This window comes from Loxodonta africana, chromosome 15 (genome assembly GCF_030014295.1).
Source record: "Loxodonta africana isolate mLoxAfr1 chromosome 15, mLoxAfr1.hap2, whole genome shotgun sequence".
Taxonomy (NCBI): Eukaryota; Metazoa; Chordata; class Mammalia; order Proboscidea; family Elephantidae; genus Loxodonta; species Loxodonta africana.
This window is the reverse complement of record NC_087356.1, coordinates 553,354-577,291: the sequence shown is the minus strand read 5'-3', so window position 1 is coordinate 577,291 and position 23,938 is coordinate 553,354. Positions and strand designations below refer to the sequence as shown.

Here is a 23,938-nt window from a genome sequence, read left to right as displayed (position 1 = left end):
TTTTATTTGCAAAGACAACACCTTCAATGAAAACGCAGTGAAGCAGGGTTGGTGCCTTACCAGGTTGTCCTCCTCAGCTTTCCGCTCTGGTCCACCTACAGAGGAAGGAGCAGAAGCCAGCATGAGGCTGAGAGCCCATCCTGGGACTGGGCAAGGACGATGAGGTAGGGATCGTGGTGACCCAGGACCTGGGAACAGAGACAAGCAGAATCAGAAATAGCAGGTTCTCATTCAGCTGCGTGCTCCTGGTGAGGACCTGGGCTTTACTCAATGGCTGAAACGTGGCTTGAGCCCTTGACTAAAATCCCAACCTTCATGCCTGTAACATGCAGGCCATGTGAGTGTGACCAACTTGTCCTAGTTTGCCCGGGACATTCCCAGCTTTAAAACCTTGCATCCCAGGGAACCCCTCCGTCCCAGGCAAACTGGGACAGTTGGTGAACTTGCCTGTAACTTGTGCTTGGCCACTGAGTCTTCAGTCACATCTACATCACAAGGAGGCATGAGGGAGACTTGTGCTGGCCTCTAGGTTGTAGATAGGATGAGACAAGCTGTGATTCCTTCTCTAGGTCACTGGGGTTTTTGTCAGTCATCGGCTTCAGGTGCTGCACTTACTCCCTCCTGCGTCCAACTTGTAGGTGCTGTCAGCCCCTACTGTAGGCTTGGGCAGGTCCTTTCTGGTTAAAATGATGTCCACGAGCAGGACATAGACGGGTCCTCCTGCTCCAAGGTGGCCAGTGGACAGAGGACTGCCCTGAACCTCTTGGTCTCCCCCTTTCTGATCCTGAGCCGGTGGCCATCTCACAGAAAGGGGTTTGGAACCCCAGTCAGAATAGGTTGGGAACCACACCTTCATGCCCTGGTTCTAGAAAAATCAGTGTGAGAGTTAGGCTCATTTCATAGCATGATCCACACAAAATGACACAGATGTTTGCTCTTGCTCCATGTTGTCCCATGAGGCCAGTTCTCCCCTTCTCCAAGCTCCCTTGAGAGAAGAAAAGGTCGTTGTGAGAAAGCTCAGCTGGGGGAGCCATTTTGTACCCCTGGAAGCAGGAGGAAACTCCATGTGGAGAATAAGCCCTGTGGTGCAGTGGTTAAGAGCTCGGCTGCTACCCAAAAGTTGCCATTTCGAATCTACCAGCTGCTCCTTGGAAACCCTATGCGACAGTTCTACTTTGGCCTATAGAGTCACTGTGGGTCAGAATCAACTTGATGGCAATAGGTTTGGTTTACTTACATACAACACAAACGTGACCGTTACTCTTTTTAAAAATCTCCGTTCACTGAAGGACTGTGTAGCCTGTCACTTCAGTCCTCGGTTTAACTCTTGAAAAGCATATTCTCTGTGTGCTAATCATAATAAATCATAACAAAAGGTCATGCTTTGATTCATTTCCGACTCTCAGACTGAAAAAGTGTATGCAGTTTGGTGTTGGTTTTGGCTAAACCAAAAGCCCTTTCAGTAAAATTAATGTTGAAGGAGTTAGAACTAAGTTTCAATATCGAGGGCAGTTGTAAGAAGGCGGCAGGAAGGCATCTTGGGAAGTTTTCAGCGTTGGATCCTAAGACTGTATGCGGTAGACACTGACAAGATGCTTTTGACTGGGTGATTGCACTCCACTTTAGAGACAACGGTAGAGTGCTCGACCCAGGGCGGGCACTTGACAAACGCTTCTTGTGCTGAACTGGAAGCCTGAGTGAACAGGACTTGCCAGCTCCTCTCACCCTGTCTGCTCTTTCCTGGACCTTAGACATGACAGTCGACTTACCTTATGTCATTAGAACACAAGGAATATGTCTGCCACTGGAATGTAAGAAATTTGGCCCCTCTCCACGACCGCCACAAAAGGAAAAGGCGTGTGGTACCTCTTTTGAAGAGGCATCCACTCTTGACCCATCAGCAAGGTTCTTGGGCACCACTGCCAACCTCCCCCACAGGGGTGGGGTGTGCTGTGTGCTGCTGTTTGGCTCAGGCCCTGTACAGTGGCTAATGGGTTTGCATCTCCATGAGTCTCTTGCTGCCTCTGAAGTTTGAACCATGTTTCTTGTTCCTGTTGTAATTCCTTTTGGGGTTTGTTTGAAAAATGTACAGGAACTCAGTTCTTTTACCCGCTCACCTCGCTAACTATGCTGTTAGCCTCACTTGCATCTCGATTCCCTCAGCCACTCTCTTCCACACCCACAGAAGCATAGTAATAAGGACATATCCCAGATGTCAGCAGTTCCCCATCTTCTGGTCCTGCATCCCCGAGGTCGATCCGTTTTTAGCTACATGCTCAACTCAACACAGAATTTGGACTCTCTTTAAGGTACTTTAAGTCCACTTTTCCAAAACCATTAGTGAGAAGTGTGGACTTTACAGATGATCGCAGTGAGACAAGGAAGGAGTTAACTTCACAGACTTTAAGGCGAAAAGATTCCCCCCATTTGATAATCTTCTTCTTTCCCAAAGTTCTTCCTCTTTTGAGTCCTCATCTCTGACCCTCCTCCCCCTGGAATCTCGGTCCTCACCCAGGAAAACTGAGTCTCTACCCTTTCTCTTTTATAGAGTAGCTTCTCTGACCCTCGAAAGCCTGGTCTCAGCTTCAAAACATCTTCCCAACAAAGGTGGGTCTGCTCCACAAGAGTCTCATAAAATCTTCCTTAAAACATCATCTCCACCACTATCACCACCACCGCCATCATCTTCATCATCACTACCACTATTTATTGAGTGCTCATCTTGTGTCAGGCCAAGGACTTGACCTTACAAGTTTTATTACAACAATCTTATGAGTTAGGGAATGTAATTATTTCTGTTGAATGGGTGAGAACACTAGAGATCTAAGAATTGTTTGCCAATAGGTGGTGTTGGCTCCACTGCGATTCTCCTACCTCAGTGGGCCCTTCTTTCAGCTGCTGAGCTATTGGTTTCTTCTCAGTGTTCTCCCCGGAGAGTTCCTAACAGCGGCTGCTCCAGGCCCCTTCCACCTTCAAGCCCTTGCTCCCAGTTCACTTGGCTTCTGTGGTTTCTGCAGTGGTTTCCTCGGAGGACCTTCTCTTTTGCAAACAGCTCTTTTGCTCCACCTCATCATTGCTAAGGCCAAGATTCCTTGAGCAGCTACTGTTCTAAGCACATTGGAGGACTAGCTGGTCCTTGGTCTTTTGTATCCAGCCTGTCGCTCCTACTCACCCTCCCGCCATGCTGATTAAGGCTGTACCACTTTTTTCTTGTCTCCCTACTTCCAGAATCTTCCCTTCCAAACCATTCTGAGACTCAGTGGAAGACAAGTTTTTCTAAAGCCCCATCTGGCAACCCAGAATCTTTGGCATCCGGACAACCATGTGAACCATACGTTCCACAGATGGGCATTTCGCCTGGTACAGTGTGGCTCCGCCTTCAGTATAGCCACGATCAGCCAGGTGAACTGGACTGTGCCCCAGGCCCTGGACATCTCAGCCTTTGCCATCTCTGCAATCAGTTCAAGCCACTTGCTCATCCTGGGGAGAATGCTCTGCCATCGTTCATTCACTCATTAATTTAATTTTTGTCTCAAACCCCTGTGCCAGGCACTTTGCCATCCTTGCCTATCCAAATAGCATCCTTCTAGACAGGACAGATATGAGATAAAACAAATACCACATAAATGCCAATTGTTGCATCTATGTGGTGGGCATATGGGTATTCTTTTAAACAATTATTTGTCATGTCTTGCCTTCTCATTTCTAAATAGCAAACTTTTATTGCTGTTTCATGATTTCCTGGTTTGGGGCATTACATATTATCCACCTGTTGGGAAGAGAGGATGAAGCTTTCTTCCCTGCCCTGGCTCCAGTACACGTTTCCCTTCCTCCCTATGTAGTTCAGCTGTAATTTGGCCAGATTGATATTTGATGATTACATCATTATAATTGGGTGACTCCATTCAGAAATGAGCTGTGTAATTCTGAGTCTTAGCTCAGCTCGAGAGACACATCCTCTCCCAAGCCTAGAAGTGTTCTCTTCCAAGCATTCTGCTTTGATATACCGGCTCGCTTGGTACAGCTGGCAAATTCACGGTTTACCTCCCTTGAGAGACTTGCATCTCTTTGAAGCAGGGCTCATGAACTGTAACTTGGTGACCATCACTTTAGAACAGTGGCCTGCACACAGCACTAGCTGAGCAGACAAATGTGTGAAGTTGGGGGAGACCATGAACTGCTTATGCCGGTTTGTGTTTGGGCCAACCAGCTCCCAGAACATGAAATCAAGCCATGGAGATTTTGGAGGTGCAAGACCACTCGAAATAATTGTATTCCTGGAGCTGGGGGCTCCACTGCAAGCAGACCCCTCTGTTCTTTAGTATCATTTGTTCTTGTTCCCTTCTCATTTACAGTATGAGAGCTGAAAACAGCAGGGTAATTCCAGCCTGGGTTTTCTGAGAACATGCCCGGCTCCCTGGTAAGTCAACCAGAAACGTTCTTCATACCCTGGCGGACTGTCAAGTTCTAAACAGCCTCATCTCTCATAAAAGATTACCCTTTTTTTAGAGACTATATGATGAAATAGAAATTGATTATGTATTTTTTAAAGCAAAACTTAATGTTCTGAAGATAAAGTGGACTAAGCATAAAAATAAACAGGTCTGTGGTTGAAAATAAAGTCACCATGCCTTAAAAAAAAAAAAGCTGTCATCTCAGGCTAGATGTCCTATGTGGTGTCCTTGCATCCTCTGCAGAACGGTTTTCTCAGCGGGTCTCCTCTTGTGCAAACGGTTGCTCTGCTCTGCCCTCTCGTTGCTGAGGCCAGCCCTTCTTGAGTAGCTATGTTCTAAGCACCTTTAGCGAACGACTGCATCATGCCACCTAATCCTCACGGCAGGGCCACAAGGTAGGTCTCTTAACATCCAAAGCCTCCTTCCTCGATTCTACCTCCCCAGCCTTAAAAGACCTCAGCACCTTCATTGCCTGTTATTTAGGTGTGTGAGGAGAACCTGGATTCCTGTTCTTGGCCCACTCTACTTGGAAGAGCAACCTGCCATGATCCTGTGCTACTGGCAACAGTAGTGCTTGCGTTTAGAGGGATCATCCCTGGGAAATGGCTTGAAAGCATGCTGAGAAACCCATTCGGTATGCAGGTCCCACTAACTTCAAAACCAAGAATGAGACATTTGGGCACCTTCAGTGTAGAAGCAGAAGTCCTTGGGTGCACAAACAGCTTGCACTTGACTACTAACCTGAAGTCGAGGGTTCAAACCCACCCAGTGGCATCACAGAAGAAAGGCCCGGTGATCTGCTTCCATAAAGATTACAGCCAAGAATACCCTGTGGAGCAGTTCTAGTCTGTAGCACATAGGGTTGCCATGAGTCAGAATCAACTTGACAGCAACTCACATCAACAACAATGTAGAAGCTGGAGTCGCTGGGTGATGCAGACAGTTAAGGCACTTGGCTACTAACTGAAAGGCTGGCGGTTCAAATATACCCAGAGGTGCCTTGGAAGAAAGTCCTGTTGCCAGGAGTTGGGTTTGACTCCCTAGCAACTGGTTTTGGTAATGGAGAAGCAACCACAAGAACAACAGTAGTTAAGGCTATAGAAAGGAGAGATGGACCCACTGAAGCCCCCTGCTCAGTGTTTGTTACATAGAAACATCTACCATCCCAAAGATCTGTTCCTAGTTTGTTATATAGAAATGTCTACCATCCCAAAGATCTATTCCTAGTTTGTTATATAGAAACGTCTACCATCCCAAAGATCTATTCCTAGTTTGTTATATAGAAACGTCTACCATCCCAAAGATCTATTCCTAGTTTGTTATATAGAAATGTCTACCATCCCAAAGATCTATTCCTAGTTTGTTATACAGAAATGTCTACCATCCCAAAGATCTATTCCTAGTTTGTTATATAGAAATGTCTACCATCCCAAAGATCTGTTCCTAGTTTGTTATATAGAAATGTCTACCATCCCAAAGATCTATTCCTAGTTTGTTATATAGAAATGTCTACCATCCCAAAGATCTATTCCTAGTTTGTTACATAGAAATGTCTACCATCCCAAAGATCTATTCCTAGTTTGTTATATAGAAATGTCTACCATCCCAAAGATCTGCTCCTAGTTTGTTATATAGAAATGTCTACCATCCCAAAGATCTATTCCTAGTTTGTTATATAGAAATGTCTACCATCCCAAAGATCTATTCCTAGTTTGTTATACAGAAATGTCTACCATCCCAAAGATCTATTCCTAGTTTGTTATATAGAAATGTCTACCATCCCAAAGATCTGCTCCTAGTTTGTTATATAGAAATGTCTACCATCCCAAAGATCTATTCCTAGTTTGTTATATAGAAACGTCTACCATCCCAAAGATCTATTCCTAGTTTGTTATATAGAAACGTCTACCATCCCAAAGATCTATTCCTAGTTTGTTATACAGAAACGTCTACCATCTCAAAGATCTATTCCTAGTTTGTTATATAGAAATGTCTACCATCCCAAAGATCTATTCCTAGTTTGTTATATAGAAATGTCTACCATCCCAAAGATCTATTCCTAGTTTGTTATAAAGAAATGTCTACCATCACAAAGATGTATTCCTGGTTTGCTACATAGAAATGTCTACCATCCCAAAGATCTATTCCTAGTTTGTTATATAGAAACGTCTACCATCCCAAAGATCTATTCCTAGTTTGTTATACAGAAACGTCTACCATCCCAAAGATCTATTCCTAGTTTGTTATATAGAAATGTCTACCATCCCAAAGATCTATTCCTAGTTTGTTATATAGAAATGTCTACCATCCCAAAGATCTATTCCTAGTTTGTTATATGGAAATGTCTACAATCCCAAAGATCTATTCCTAGTTTGTTATATGGAAATGTCTACCATCACAAAGATGTATTCCTAGTTTGTTATATAGAAATGTCTACCATCCCAAAGATCTATTCCTAGTTTGTTATATGGAAATGTCTACCATCCCAAAGATCTATTCCTAGTTTGTTATATAGAAATGTCTACCATCCCAAAGATCTGTTCCTGGCTTGTTCCATAGAAATGTCTACCATCCCAAAGATCTATTCCTGGTTTGTTATATGGAAATGTCTACCATCCCAAAGATCTGTTCCTAGTTTGTTATAAAGAAATGTCTACCATCCCAAAGATCTATTCCTAGTTTGTTATATGGAAATGTCTACCATCCCAAAGATCTGTTCCTAGTTTGTTATAAAGAAATGTCTACCATCCCAAAAATCTATTCCTGGCTTGTTCCATAGAAATGTCTACCATCCCAAAGATCTATTCCTAGTTTGTTATATGGAAATGTCTACCATCCCAAAGATCTGTTCCTAGTTTGTTATAAAGAAATGTCTACCATCCCAAAAATCTATTCCTGGCTTGTTCCATAGAAATGTCTACCTTACCAGAAAATCTGTTCCTAGTTTGTTGAGTGTTTTTATCATGGAATGGAGTTGGTTTTGTCAAATGATACTTCAGAGTCTTTTGAGATGATCGTTGGGTTTCTGTCCTTTATTCTGTTAATATGGTATATTACAGTGATTGGGTTTTGTGTGTTAAACCAACCTATCAGGATAAATTCCACTTGGTCATAGTTTATGACCCTTTTTATCTTTAGCTGGATTCTGTTTGCTAGCATCTATTTATAAGGGATATTAATCTGTGGTTTTGTTTTCTTGTGATGACTTTGTCTGGTTTTGATGTTGGGGTAATGCTGGCCTCATAGAGGGAGGACATATCCCTCCTCTTTCTTTCAATCATTTATTTATTTTTTTGGATGAGTTTATGGAAGATTGGTGTTAATTCTTCTTTAAACATTTGATGGAATTCACCAGTGAATCTATCAGGACCTAGGCTTTTCTTTGTGGGAATTTTCTTTTATTCTTATTACTAATTCAATTTCTTTATAGGGTGCATGTTGGGGCATACCTTCACAGTCAGCCAGACAGCTGACAACTTTGCCTTAGCCTTTACTTCCTGCTGTGTCAAACCTCAAGGTCAGCCAGAGGTGAGGATCTCCTCAGGTCTGTGCTGAGCGTGCACACAGCCCTGGGTGAGCAAGCGCGGCACGCAGCCCTGGGTGAGCAAGCGCGGCACGCAGCCCTGGGTGAGCAAGCGCACAGCCTTGTCTGCTCTCTCATGTGGCCTTCTAAACCAAACCAGTTGCTGTGGGGTTGATTTTGATTCATGGCCACCCCGTGTACTGCAGAGTAGAACTGCACTCCATAAGGTTTTCAAGGTATAGGGTCATTATGAGTGGGAATCAACTTGACAACAGTAGGTTTTTTTTTTTTTCTTTTTCGTTTTGGAACTTTAGGAAGCAGATTGCCAGGCTTTTCTTACAAGACACCTCTGGATGGACTCAGACCTCCAACATTTCATTAGAACTGGAGCTCATTAACTGTTTGCATCATCCAGGGACTCCTTGCTTCTACATTGTTGTTGATAGTTCCTCTTGATTCCGACTCATGGCAACCCAATGACATGGTCTTCTAGGTTCCCAGAAATATGTCAAAGCTTTTCAAAAGCTCAACAGACATCCTGGGGTCCCTGGGTGGTGCAAATGGCTGATGAGCTCAGCTACTACACAAAGGGCTGGAGATTCAAGTCTCCCAGAGACCCCCCGGGAGAAAGACCTGGCAATCACTTCTGAAAACCCTGTGAAGCACAGTTCCACTGACACACATGGAGTCCCCATGAGCTGGAACTGACTAGTGGCAACTTTTTTTTTTTTCTGGTATTGTTTGCCCCAACTGTTATCCACTCCCTCAAGCAGACGTGAAGTTAAACAATAGCCTGTGAGTGTTTTTAAAATTATTTTGGACAAATGCCCCTGAGGAAACAGACAGGGGGGATAGAAATAGGGCAAATTAAAACACTACAGAGCTCATTGTTTTTCCCAAGATCCAGCCACTTTTTTTTTTTTTTTTTTGAGTAAACTCTCCCTATCCAAAAAAATTGCTGCAGTCTAATTTCCAGAGACCTGAGAAAGTCAATTCTGAAAATTTTCACCAGTTTGTTCATTGCTTTTATGGGGAGAGACTTTGGGGATATCTACTCCACCATTTTTGCTGACGTCACCAGATTGCATTACATTTTCAAACACTATATTAAAAAACAAAACAAAACAAAAACCCTAGATTTTAAAATTATAAAAGCACATATCAGAGAATCTTAACAATATGTGTGGTTCATGTAACCAAACTTCCGTGGGTTTAAGTAGTCAAGTGACCCATCTGCCTTTTCTGACCAGCACTCTCTGGCGGCTCTCGTGGACTCTGACTGTGTCCCCGTGCACCCCCTAGATGCGCCAGGCATCACTAAGTCTGCAGGTTGCTTGCACTCAGCAGTTAGTTGTCAGCCTCACAGTAAAGTCCCCTGAGGATTTAATGTGGGAAAGTTCACCAGACCTTCAAGAGTGGAGTCGATTCCGCCTTGTACCGACCTTGTAGTGACTGCTCTCCCTGGGCTGTGATGTCGCTCCTGTAGGGGTAGACAGAGGTGGGGGTGGCGGTCAGTGAGTTGGATACCAAGGAAGGTCCCCGGTGGTGCAAACCTCTCTGCTCCGCTGCTAACCAAAAAGTTGGCAGTTCAAACTTAACCACAGGGTCCACCGAAGAAAGGTCAGCTTCTGTTATTATAGCCGAGAAACCCCTGGAACAGTTCTACTCTGTAATATGGGGTCGCCACGAATCAGACTAGGTGGCAGCAGGTTTAGATACCGAGGAGGACTTTGGGGTCCACCTTCTCTTTGTCCACATTTCATAATTATTAATTACTTCCCTGCTTCGCATGTACTGATCTGTAAAGCCTGACACTCGGGCAGCCCTGCAGCAGATGCCAACCCTCTCCCTGCTCCGGATTCCCTCTCAACCCCTGCCATGTGCCTTTTCTTTGTCAGTCTAGCCTGCCAAAAGACTTGCATTGGTCAATTATTAATTAATTTGGGTTCTCATCTTTCTAATCAATTCATGTGAACTACACTATATCACCTACACATGTTTTCATTGAACTAAATCCAACCTATTGAGGTTTCTGACCAAGATAATCAGGCCTTCACCAGCTACAAAGAAACACAGCTGTAGGCTGCGCTGTATTCTAATGGTTAAAAGTACATTTTTTTGTAGGCATTTTTTTTTTTGGTAGATTTTCAAACATATACAAAAATGAACGTAGCCTCAACATTCATCAGCTGGCAGCCAGTACTCTGTAGCTCCCTTCCACCTACATCACCACTGACTTACGCTCCAATCCTGTTTTATTTTGAAGCAAATTTCAGTCCTTAGATAATTTCATTTGTAAAACTTTCGGCGTGTATCTCTAAAAGATAGAAGTTTGTTTTTTTTACAGCTTTATTGAAGCATAATTTTCACGTAATAAATTGTAAATAATTAAGGTGTATATTTGAGAAGTTTCAGCATATTTATGCACCTATGAATCTATCATTACAATTAAGATAATGAATGTACCCATGACTCTCAAAAGTTTCATTGTGCTATAATCCTTCCCTCCTGTTCTCCAATCCTCCCACCCCTCAGGCAAACTCTGATCTGTTTTCTGTTATTACAGAATAGCTGCATTTTCTAGAAATTTGTATGACTAGAATCAAGTAGTATGTAACATAGTACGTACTCTTTTTGGCCTGTTTTCTTACTCAGCATCGCTATTTGGAGATTCAGCCATGCTGTTATAGGTGTCCACAGTGTCTAACCTTACACTGCTGAGTACTTTCTATTGTATGGCTATTCCGTTTGTTAATCCTTTCATCTCCTGGAATTCCTTTGGATTGCTTTCAATTTTAGGCAATTACAAATAAAGCAACTGTGAACATTGAAAAAAAACGCATGGTTTAAAATCAGGAAACGTGTGTCAGAGTTGTATCTTTTCACCATACTTATTCAATCTGTATGCTGAGCAAATAATTCCAGAAAATGGACTATATGAAGAAGAAATTGGTATCAGGATTGGAGGTAGATTCATTAACAGCCTTAGATATTGCAGATGACAAAACCTTGCTTGCTGAAAGCAAAGAGGACTTGAAACACTGACTGATGAAGATTAAAGACCACAGCCTTCAGTATGGATTGCACCTCAACATAAAGAAAACAGGAACCCTCACAACTGGACCAATGAGCAACATCATGATAAACGGAGAAAGAACTGAAGTTGTCAAGGATTTCATTTTACTTGGTTCCACAATCAATGCCCACGGTAGCAGCAGTCAAGAATTCAAATGACATATTGCATTAGGTAAATCCACTGCAAAAGACCTCTTTAAAGTGTTTTCTGGGAGAGTTTTTGTAGAATTCATAGTATTTTTTCCTTAAATACTTGGTAGAATTTATCAGTGAAACCATATGGACTTGCATGCAGTTCTCTTTGTGGGAAGTTGTTTAGCTACAAATTCAGTTTCTTCAGACACAGGTCATCTATTCATTCTTGGGAGTCTTTGGGTGGTGCAAAGGGTTAATGCGCTCAGCTGCTAACCAAAAGGTTGGGGGCTGAAGTCTACCGAAAGGCACCTAAGGAGAAAGGTCTGGGATCTGCTTCCTTCAAAATCAGCCATTGAAGACCCTATGCTCAGTATGAGGCGAACCCTCAGGGTCTTCTATTTTGACACAGAAAGAAAGAGAGTGAGGCATCTGGCTTGGGAGGAAGTGAGCAGAGTGTGGCCTGGGTAACAGAGCAGGACCAGTTGTGCTAATATTTTAAAGGGAGAGTCCACAGTGATGAAAAGTGACTGTTGAGAAGCACCAGGAGAAAGACGTCATTCACGCCATACCAGCAGGACAGCAGGACAGTAGCTTATACAAACCAGGTCACTTGCAGGTCCAGTCAATGTTGTGGCAGTAAAATAAAGGAGACCCAAATGGTCTCCCTTTTATCCCCTTCTCATACTTGAAAAAAACAAAAAACCAACCAACCAAACAAACAAACAAAAAATGCCATTTTTTAGGTGTTGGAGGAAAGGACACATTTGAGTTAGACTGGGGATAAAACTCCAGTCTCTGGCAAAAGCTTCTTGCAGGGCTGAGAAAAGGGCAGGACTGGCTTGTGGGGCAGGTACACAGTGGTGGAGTGGAAAGTGGTGGGTCTGGGAGCCACACATATGGGCTTCAGCAAGTCATCTGGAGGGGGACCAGAGGCCCATAATCATGGGGTGAACAGAGACCCCAGTGAATCAGAGGAGTGGAACACAATTAGAGGGTCTGGATGAGGTCCACGTGGTCAACTCAGTGGAGGCCAGGCCCAGACTCCTGTTTGAACAAGGGCGTTCCTGAGAAGACACTGGAATGGTAAAAGGACTAACAGGTAGGACTGTCTGGTGAACACTTGGGAATCCTGTCCTGCAGTCTGTTTGCTTTGGGGAGCGGGGCCACCGAGGACCTCATTACTAAGTGTGCTGGAACAGTATCAGGACAGGAGAGCTCTGGTACCCTTGCAGCAGGGCCACCCCTGTGAACCTGGAGAAGATGGCTCAGCCTGACCCAGACCCTAGTGCGGTTTCTCTGGCTGTGACTAGAGGCGGAAGGCATCCCAACAGCCCTGTGACACTTGGCCACTGTTAGCAGCAAGAGGAAATGCATTTCACCCAACTTCTTCACCTCTGCCCTGCGAGACAACAGAATCCTCACGAGCTTTCAGGGAGATTTTTTTTTTCCCTTTTCTCTCTGTTTTAGCCAAATTTACCCCTGATAAAGTTCCGTGTAAAACAGCAGGGAATGAAGAGTTCTTTAACATTTGAGCAACACTTGCGAAATCAGTGACCTACAAGTGTTCACCAAACTCGCATAGCCAGCACAGACAGGCTTTGGGTCAGAGCTTCCCAGTTTTGGGCTCTGGACTCACAGTCCTTGACCTGCATTCTGCAGGATGAGTTCAGGGTCCAGTGCATTTAGGAACTGCTGCCTGCTGCATCCCCTTTTGAAGATTCAGCAAACAATCAACATATGAAAGGCTCTGAAGCGCATGAAAAGATGCTCAACATTGTCAGTCATTGTTCTTGTGTGCTGCTGAGTTGATTCTGACTCATAGTGACCCTATATGACAGAGTAGAACTGCCCCAGAGGGTTTCCTAGGCTAAAATCTTTACAGGAGGAGGTTGCCAGATTTTTCTCTCATGGAGCCACTGGTAAGTTCCAAATGTCAATCTTTCGGGTAGCAGCTGGCTGCCTAACCATTGCACCACCAGAGCACCTTTGCTAGTCATTCCCATGGCAGTGGAGTTGATTCCGACTCATAGTGACCCTGTAGCACAGAATAGAACTGCCCCCATAGGATTTCCAAGGAGCGGTTGGTGGATTCGAACTGCCAACCTCTTGGGTCTCAGCCAAACGCTTAACCACTTTGTCACCAGGGCTCCTTTATTAGTCATTTAAAAAAAAAAGTTGCCATCAAGTCGATTCCAATTCATAACGACCCTATAGGACAGAGTAGAACCACCCCATAGGATTTGCACGGAGCGCCTGGTGAACTGCTGACCTTTCAGTTAGCAGCAGAACTCTTAACCATATGCCACCAGGGTTTCCATTAAAGAAATGCAAATGAAAACTGCAGTGGAATACCACTTCACACCTACTCGGACTACAACTGAAAAGACAGAATAACAAGTTTTGGAGAGGCTGCGGAGCGCTGGCTGGTGGAAAGGTAAAATGGCACAGCACTTTGGAAAACCGTTTGGTGATTCCTCAAAAAGTTAAACATGGAGTTGCCACGTGACCCAGCAACTAGGTATACATGTTGTTGTTAGGTGCCGTCCAGTCGGTTCTGACTCATAGCGACCCTATGCACAACAGAACGAAACACTGCCCGGTCCTGAGCCATCCTTACAATCGTTGCTATGCTTGAGCTCATTGTTGCAGTCACTGTGTCAATCCACCTCATTGAGGGTCTTCCTCTTTTCCGCTTACCCTGTACTCTGCCAAGCATGATGTCCTTCTCCAGGGACTGATCCCTCCTGACAACATGTCCAAGGTGTGTAAGACGCAGTCTCGCCATCCTTGCCTCTAAGGAGCATTCTGGCTGTACTTCTTCTAAGACAGATTTGTTCCTTCTTTTGGCAGTCCATGGTATATTCAATATTCCTCGCCAACACCACAATTCAAAGGTGTCAATTCTTCTTCGGTCTTCCTTATTCATTGTTCAGCTTTCACATGCATATGATGCGATTGAAAATAACATGGCTTGGGTCAGGCACACCTTAGTCTTCAAGGTGACATCTTTGCTTTTCAAAACTTTAAAGAGGTCCTTTGCAGCAGATTTGCCCAGTGCAATGCGTCTTTTGATTTCTTGATTGCTGCTTCCATGGGTGTTGATTGTGGATCCAAGGAAAATGAAATCCTTGACAACTTCAATCTTTTCTCTGTTTATCATGATATTGCTCATTGGTCCAGTTGTGAGGATTTTTGTTTTCTTTATGTTGAGGTGCAATACTGAAGGCTGTGATCTTTGATCTTCATTAGTAAGTGCTTCAAGTCTTCTTCACTTTCAGCAAGGAAGGTTGTGTCATCTGCATAAAGCAGGTTGTTAATGAGTCTTCTGCCAATCCTGATGCCCCGTTCTTCTTCATATATTCCAGCTTCTCAGATTATTTGCTCAGCATACAGATTGAATAGGTATGGTGAAAGAATACAACCCTGACACACACCTTTCCTGATTTTAAACCGATCAGTATTCCCTTGTTCTGTCCGAACAATTGCCTCTTGATCCATGTAAAGGTTCCTCATGAGCACGATTAAGTATTCAGAAATCCTCATTCTTTGCAATGTTATCCATAGTTTGTTATGATTTACACAGTCGAATGGCTTTGCATAGTCAATAAAACACAGGTAAACATCCTTCTGGTGTTCTCTGCTTTCAGCCAGGATCCATCTGACATCAGCAATGATATCCCCGGTTCCACATCCTCTTCTGAAACTGGCCTGAATTTCTGGCAGTTCCCCGTCAATATACCGCTGCAGCCGTTTTTGAATGATCTTCAGCAAAATTTTGCTTGTGTGCGATATTAATGATATTGTTCTATAATTTCCACATTCGGTTGGATCACCTTTCTTAGGACTAGGGATAAATATAGGATCTCTTCCAGTCAGTTGACCAGGAAGCTGTCTTCCATATTTCTTGGCATAGACGAGTGAGCACCTCCAATGCTGCATCTGTTTGTTGAAACATCTCAATTGATTTTCCATCAATTCCAGGAGCCTTGTTTTTCACCAATGCCTTCAGAGCATTTTGGACTTCTTCCTTCGGTACCATTGGTTCCTGATCATATGCCACCTCTTGAAATGACTGAACATCGACTAGTTCTTTTTGGTATAATGACTCTGTGTATTCCTTCCATCTTTTTTTGATGCCTCCTGTGTCATTCAATATTTTCCCCATGGAATCCTTCACTATTGCAGCTTGGGGCTTGCATTTTTCCTTCAATTCTTTCAGCTTGAGAAACGCCGAGCGTGTTCTTCCCTTTTGGTTTTCCATCTCCAGCTCTTTGCACATGTCATTATAATACTTTACTTTGTCTTCTCGAGCCACCCTTTGAAATCTTCTGTTCATTTCTTTTACTTCATCATTTCTTCCTTTTGCTTTAGCTGCTAGATGTTCGAGAGCAAGTTTCAGAGTCTCCTCTGACATTATCTTGGTCTTTTCTTTCTTTCCTGTCTTTTCAATGACCTCTTGCTTTCTTCACGTATGATGTCCTTGATGTCATTCCACAACTTATCTGGTCTTCGGTCACTAGTGTTCAATGTGTCAAATCTATTCTTGAGATGGTTTCTAAATTCAGGTGGGATATACTCAAGGTCATATTTTGGCTCTCATGGACTTTCTCTGATTTTCTTCAGTTTCAGCTCGAACTTGCATATGAGCAATTGATAGTCTGTTCTGCAGTCGGCCCCTGGCCTTGTTCTGACTGATGATATTGAGCTTTTCCATCGTCTCTTTCCACAGATGTAGTCTATTTGATTTCTGTGTGTTCCATCTGGCAAGGTCCATGTGTATAGTCACCGTTTATGTTGGTGAAAGAAGGTATTTGCAATGAAGAAGTCGTTGGTCTTGCAAAATTCTATCATTCGATCTCCGGCATTGTTTCTATCACCATGGCCATATTTTCCAACTACTGATCCTTCTTCTTTGTTTCCAACTTTCGCATGTGGGGGTACGTATACATACCAGAGACAAATAAAATGTACGTCTACACAACACTTACAATGAATGTTAAAGGCAGCACCATTCACTGGTATTTTCAGAAGCTGTCGAGTCGATTCCGACCCATAGCGACCCTATAGGACAGAGCAGAACTGCCCCGCAGGGTTTCCAAAGAGCAGCTGGTGGATTTGAATCCCAGGCCTTTTTGGTGAGCAGCCAAGCTCTTAACCACAGTGCCACCAGGGCTCTGACATTATCTATAATAACCGGGAAGTAGAAATAACACAAATGTTTATCAACTGATGAGTGGATAAACAAAATATCCATACAATGGGATATTATTCATCAACAGAAAGAAAGGAAGCACTGATACATGTGACAACAGGGATGAACCTTGAAAACATTATGCCAAGTGCAAGGAGGCAAACACAAGTGGCCACATACTGTATGATTCTATTTTTTATGAAATGACTGGAATAGGCAAATTTATAGAGACAGGAAATAGTCTAGTGGTTGCCTAGAGCTGGGAGTCAGCGAGGCAGGGAGTGACCGCAAACGGGCGTGAGGCTTCTTTTTGGGGCAAAGAAAATGTTCTGGATTTAGATGGTGGTGATGGTTGTACAACCCTGTAAATTATACTAAAACCCTTAAATTGTAAACTTAAAATGGGTGAATTTTACGATATGCAAATTACATCTCAATAAAGCTCTTCGAAAATAAATAAATGGCTTTGAGATGTTCCGTGCTAAAGAAATCTGGCAAACCTGGTCCTGACTTCACCTCAGTTCCTCCAGGGAAACCAGCGTCTAGGAGAATAGGCTTCAGGAGAATCTGTTCTAGGAAACAGAGGGCTCAGCCCCAAACTGTCACTTCTGTCACACGCGTTTGGTGAGCTGAGGTGCATTGTTCTATTTACATTCAGTGTGTCTGTATCTTGTCTTTCTGGTGGTGATAAGTTATAAACATCTTGTGGAAAGGAAAGCGGTTTTGTCTCCTTTAGTTGCTGTCTCCCTCACAGAGCCCACGTTCCGTAAACATCCAGGTGAGGCTCTGTGTCTCTAATGAGTCCTTTCAACGACTCGACAAAGCCAAGAAAAAAAGAGAAGCTTATTAAGGGTCTTCAAGTGCCAGATAGAGTCCTGGCTGAGCTACAAGGATGGGAAAGACAACTGTGCAGCTCCGGGGCCTTAGAGCTCAGTAGCTGACACCAGGCCAGAGGCCTCACAGTGGAGGCACCTCTATTGTTGCCGTTAGGTGACTTAGAGTGACTCCACTTGACAGAGTAGAACTGCCAGGTCTTTCTCCCATGGAACTGCTGGGTGGGTTCAAACCATCAACCATTTGGTACAGAGCCAAGTGCTTAACCACTGCACCACCAAGTCTTGGAGGTTAAATTCTAAAGTCATCCCCAAGGTAAATTTCCAAATAGTCAAACTTCTCCTGAGAATGTTAATGGAAGCACCACATTTGAGACTGACTCCTTTACTCCTCAAAAGTCCACTCAGCTGAAATCTACTCCAGTGGCTGGGAAAGACTGCTTTCTCCTCGGTTGTGCACCCGTTGAAGGCTTTTGCTTAGTAGCTGTGTTGTGGCACAGCTGTGTCTACTCAAATTAGAGTCCCACTGTTTCAAAGCTAGAGGTCCCTGGGTGTAGCAACTGCTAGCCTAAAGGTTGGCCGTTTGAACCCACCCAGTGGTGTTGTGGGAGAAAGGCCTGGCAGTCTGCCTCCTTAGAGATTACTGCCAAGAAAATCCTATGGAGCAGTTCTACTCTGTAACACATGGGGTTGTAATGAGTTGGGGGCCGAGTCAGCTACAAGTTTATTTTTTGGGGGGGTTGCAAAGCTAGACACTCCTAGCCTGAGCAGTGTGTGGGAACGGCAAGGCACCTAGAGGCTCAGGGATGCTGTAACCTACACTCTTGTCTACTTCAGGAGTGACTCGAAGGCACACAGAATGATCAGTGCTGTCTGAATTATTTTCTGTTTATTTTTTAAAATTTGTTGAATTTTCTTAAGTGGTTACGTGGGTTTGTAATGTGAATCCCCTATCCTTGAAACTCAGCCTGAACTACAAACACTGGACTTTGATGGAAGAAAGAGGCCCTGGAGACCAAAAGAAGGGCTGCTGACTCATGAAAATCTGCTCATCGCAGGCAAAACTGGAGGACAAAACTGGACACACATTAACCCAGGGTTTTTAAGACCAGATGCTGAAAACGTGGAAAAGGTTGTTCTTAGTTACCTTTGAGTGGCTGGGACTAGTGACGACCTTATTATGTGTAACAGAACAAAACATTGCCTGGTCCTGCACCACCTCCATGAGCTTTGATATATCTGAGCCCATCATTGAGGTTATTTCGTCAATCCATCTCATTGAAGGTTTCCCTCGTTTTTGTTGGCCCTCTGCTTTACCAAACACGATTGGTCTTTCCTGATGACTTGTCCAAAGTAAGTGAGTCAAAGTCTTGCCATCTTCACTATTAAGGAAGATTCTGTGTGTATTTCTTCCAAGACTGACTTATTCATTCTGGCAGTCCACAGCACGTTCAATATTCTTTGCCAACACCGTGATTCAAATACATCAGTTCTTCTTCTGTCTTTCTTTTTCATTATCCAACTTTCATGTGCATGTGGGTGATTGAAACACCATGCTGGGTCAGACGCTACTTAGGCATCAAAGAGTCGTCTCTGCTTTTTTAAAGTTTAAAGAGTCTTTTGCCATAGGTTTGCCCAATGCAATACATCATTAGTTTTCTTGACCGCTGCTTCCATGGACGTTGATCATAATCAAGGTCCGTGGAAGTGGAACAGGTACCTGGAGAAAACCACTGGAAGACATTTGAATGGGATGCAGAAAACCCCAGCCAGGGCACTCAGCAGAGGCAGCCTCCCTCTGACTTGGGAGCCCTGGCAGGGGGCCTTCTCCAGAGGAGACGCTGCAGGACAGTCACATAACCAGCCTCACTCTAAGGGCACCTGAGGAACCGGTCTTGCTGGCTTCTGTGGGGTCAGAGGGCAGCTTTCCCAGCAGGCTGCCTGACTCTTCAGAGGCTCTGGGGGCCCATCCCACCCCAGGGGACCCAGGCAGGGAGTTTCGGCAGACTAGGCTCCTAAATCACTCACGGTGTTCCTTTCTATCCCTTAAATTGAATCTGAAGATAAGAAATGCAAGCCTCCGCCAAGTGTTGACCCTGAGCCTTGCAGCGCAGGCTCATCCAAAGGCCTGACAAGCAGCACCTGGCCTCTTATGGTCTCTGACAGTTGAAGCTACTGAATTAGGGACTAGAGCGCAGACCAAGTTCCAAAACACAGAGTCCTGGTTAGAGATAGCAAGCCTTCTGCATCAGATGGTTTTGTTTTGCTTTTCCTCTGCATTTGAGCTTTAAAATTTGCCAAGGAAAGGTTAAAGGGGCTGAGGTTGTTTAGTTTGGAGACGAGAAAGCTAAAGAATGACTTAACTACTGTCTTCAAATACTCAGAGACACTTATAACAAGGAGGGAATGGCCGACTATTTCCTTTTTAAGCTGAAAGAGAAGGTTCACCTGGAATCCCAGGAAACACCTATGCATCCAGCCCTTCAGCAGAGTGCCTTGCCTGTAGTAGGTGCTCCTTGCCATAGAAACCAGGGCTGTCTGCCCTCCAGGAGAAGCTCAGGCCTTGGCGAAGTTTGAGTGAAATCCCTTCCCGTCAAGCCAATTCCAACTCATAGCGACCCTATAGGACAGAGTAGAAAGTGCCCTCACAGGGTTTGCAAGGCTGTACGTCTTTCTAAGAAGCAAACTGCCACATGTTCCAAAGGCAGAGCAGCTGATGAGTTCGAACCACTGGTCTTTCAGTTAGCAGCTGAGTGCTTAACCGTTCAGCCACCCTTATCTGTTTTGGACAAGGCATGTAGATTCTTCCTGGTGGTTGGAGGCCAGAACACAATCTGTGACAAAGAGGCATGGGGGATACAAAAGAGGGTCCAGAACCTCAGCCTCGTTGCCCACCTTCCTTGACGCTGAGCCAACGCCTTGTTCCACTTGCTCTTCTGTGTGCGGCAGACATGGATAGAGGCCTTGTTCATGATGAGGCCCTTTGTGTGGCCAGTGGATTGGGCACGGAAATTCCAGGACAGAGGCTGGGGCAGAGTGGAAGGGCTCTCAGTGATAGAGATGGGAGGCATGGAAGTTGGCAGCTGTGGGAAGGACGGAGAGTCCAGGAGGAGAAGCTGGTGCTGCCTGGAAGGCAGGTAAGAGAGAGAAAAACAACATGGAAGATCCTGGTGGGCCACCGAGAAGGAACTTTGAAGGACAGAGATGCTGGACTTAGGAGTGCAATGGTCTTGTTCTCCGTAAGGTTAGCATCTGTAAGACTGACACGGTAGCCACAACAATGGGCTCAAACAGGCCAGTGACCACAGGACTGGGCAACATTTCATTCTGTCGGACTCGGTGTCACCATGAGTGGGAGGTGGCATGACAGAGCCTAAAAACAACAGTAACAGTGCAGTACAGCCCACTGTCCCCGACTTTTATTTCCTTTCTACAGAAGATTCTCTGTAAATTGTTAGTAGTTATCCCTTCCTGCAAAGCAGTTTCAGATCCTTTCTTGAGAAGGGGTTTTGGTGTGGACAGAAGAGGGAGGAGTTACGTGGGTGTGTGTCCCTCACCGTGACAGCTGCCGCTATCTGTGGCCACCTGTAAGGGTCAGTCACCGATGGAATACCTCAGGCAGCTGCCCTGCCTGCCAAGAAGGGCCCAGATGTCTAAGTGTGATCGGAGGGGAGCCAACGAAGAACAAAGATTCTGTGGGTCCCAATAGGGTCCTGGTGCCACACTGAGGCCCAGTATCCAGTAGGAGGGTGCCTGTAACAGGGCAAGTGCTCCAAGCAGGAGCCACAGCTGCTAGCCCCATGGGAGAGGCAGCAGGTCTCTCTGATGTGGGGAGTGGTGGTACGCAGGGGAAGGGGTCAAGAGATCTCTGAAGGAGCAGGTAGACTGACCGGGAGGCCAGGCCAAGGGGCTGCCCAGGCATAGCCCCAGCTTGGCTCCAGACAGAGGGGTTCTGGATGACGGACTGATCCTTCCACATTCCTTACCTGCTCATGCACCTGTTCCGGCTCACCTGGACCAGGCCAAGTGCCCAAACATCCTCCTTAATTGTGGTTAAGTCCATGGTACCTTCTGAGTCAACTGTTCTCTACAGTCCATCTGCACTGAGACCTAGTGATGTCACCATTCTTTCAAGTTCTGGAAGTTTCTGGAGTGACAGAGCTGGAAGATTTATCCGGGAGGCTACAGAGAAGGTGGAGAAGTTCAGAATTTAATTGGAAACATTTTCTGAACCTCTGCAATGTGCCAGGCATTCTGCTAGGGTCAGGGAAGGCAAAACATGAACAAGGCAACTTGAAGCTGTGTCACAGTTAACCCTAACCTAGCACAGCATGACAAATGAGTCACTTGCCAAGTGCTGCAGACCCAGTGGGGCCCTGAAGGCATGATCCGAAAAGGAAGCTGGCAGGTCTTTCAGACATGGGTCTTCCTAATAGGCCTTTCTGACGTGGGCCTTCCTAACAGGTCTTTCGGACGTGGGCCTTCCTAACAGGCCTTCCTGACAGGCCTTTCGGACGTGGGCCTTCCTAACAGGCCTTTCGGACGTGGGCCTTCCTAACAGGCCTTCCTGACAGGCCTTTCGGACGTGGGCCTTCCTAACAGGCCTTTCTGAGAGGCCTTTTGGTTGTGGGCCTTCCTAACAGGCCTTCCTGACAGGCCTTTCGGACGTGGGCCTTCCTAACAGGCCTTTCGGACGTGGGCCTTCCTAACAGACCTTTCGGACGTGGGCCTTTCTGAGAGGCCTTTTGGATGTGGGCCTTCCTAACAGGCCTTTCGGATGTGGGCCTTAGAGGGCTGGATGTGAGAAGGGGTGGGAGCTGTCCAGGTAGTGAGGCTGCTGGCTGGCCCGTCAGGCCCAGTGGGTATGGAGATGAAGGCATGAGGCTGTGCCTTGCGGGTACTTGCTGCTGGCAGCAGGGTCGGTGGGGCTGGGCCCGTTTGGATTTCTAAGAGCACAGCTCAGTGCTGCGTTTTTTTCTTTTTTCCAGTATTTAAAAATACAAAAATTTAATTAGAACACTTTTTTCCTCTGGATTTCTTTGTTTTAAATCGGGCTCTCTGGCAAGTCTAGTTGTTCATCCAAGTCCCGGGTGATGGTTTTCTCACTGCTTCCTGTTCTGGTGCCCTTTACGGAAGGTGGAGAACTGCTCACAGAAGCAGCTCTGCTGTAAAACGCTGTCTTCTCTGACCCCACTCTCTGTCTGCAGTCTGGCAGGCCTTGCTGGTCTGGGCCTTATCCCAGCTGAAGGGGTGGGTCAGCTGAGGCCGGGCGGCAGGCTGCCTGGGCACCTGGCTCCCTCGGCACCTGGCTCCCTCTCACAGATGCAGCCTTGGCCTCCTCCCTGCTCCGGTTCTGCTTCTCCTGGTTTCTGGGCCTGGGCCATGGTGCTGCTCTGCCTCTCTTACCTGGAATCCTCCATTCCTTTGGCTCAGCCTGTCTCTGACCCTGCCGCACTCTGCCTGGGTGGAGTTTGCCCAGCTCAGCCCCCCACTGCCTGGGAAACCTGTCCGAGTGTTGGGGAGAATATGGATGACACACTGCGTGCAAGGAGTCGGGCCAGGGAGTACGTTGGCAGGATACAGAGCACGCGTCAGGATGAATTTTGAGTATCATAATATATGGTAAGTGGAATGAAACTTAGACACCAGTGTGTAAATAGAATTTTATGTGTGTGTGTATGGTTGTGTATGTGTGTGTACGTATATACATACGTATATACATAATACACACAAGTATATACAGGATAAGGAGCCTGGTGGCACAATGGTTATAGGACAGAGTAGAACCCTATAGAGTAGAATTTTCTCCTAAGGTTTCCAAGGCTGTAATCTTTACTGAAGCAGGTTGCCACATCTTTCTCCCACAGAGAGGCTGGTGGGTTAGAACCACTGACCTTTTGGTTAGCAGTTTAGTACTTAACCACCATGCTACCAGGGCTCCTTCCTTAAAGACTACAGCCTAGAAAATTCTATCAGGCAGTTCTACTCTGTCACATAGGGTCATATGGGTCGCAAAATTGACTGCACTCAACAACAACGGCGTTATGGTGTGGTGGTTAGAGCACCATGCAAGGTAGAGTCCGGGGTGCACCCCTTCCCAGCTGGGTTATTTTGGGCAAATCCCTCACTCCTCTCTCACAAAAGGTTCCTTCTGATGGCAAAAGTTCCTGGCCCGGAGCCAATTCTCAGCTTCCACCAGCCGGCCCTCCTGAGACCTCTTGCTGGCTGTTCTCCCTCACTTTCCCCAGATAGAGCCCTGGTGGTGCAGTGGTCAAGAGCTTGGCTGCTGACCAACAGGTTGGCAGTTTGAATCCATCAGCCACTCCTTGGAAACCTAGGAGGCAGCTACTCTGTCCTATAGGGTCCTTATGAGTCAGAATTGACTTGAGGCAACGGATTTGATTTTTTAATTTTTTCCCCAGATGTATAGCTTGGTGGCTGCTTCACACGGTGGTGGCATCAAGCCAAACAAAGCTTTTTTTGGCTGTTTTAACGGGGTCATTTGCTCCTTAAGGAGCCCTGGTGGCACAACAGTTAAGCACTCGACTGCTAACTGAATGGTTGGTGGTTCTAACCCACCAGTCGCTCTGCTGGACAAAGACCTGGCAATCTGCTCCCGTAAAGATTACAGCCTAGAAAATCCTATGGGGCAGTTCTACTCCATCACATGAGGTCACTATGAGTAGGAATCAACTCAATCCCACTCAACAATAACAACGATTTACAC

At 45.4% G+C, this 23,938-nt stretch overlaps 1 long non-coding RNA gene across 1 annotated transcript in view; it reads right to left on the bottom strand.

Annotated features, from left to right (window-relative positions):
• The window catches only part of LOC104847219 (uncharacterized), a 301,670-nt gene that overhangs the window by 37,263 nt on the left and 240,469 nt on the right, over positions 1 to 23,938 (bottom strand). The window contains exon 7 of the long non-coding RNA XR_010317870.1: positions 9,420 to 9,457. This is a non-coding gene — a long non-coding RNA (uncharacterized LOC104847219). The remainder of the gene's footprint in view (positions 1 to 9,419; positions 9,458 to 23,938) is intronic.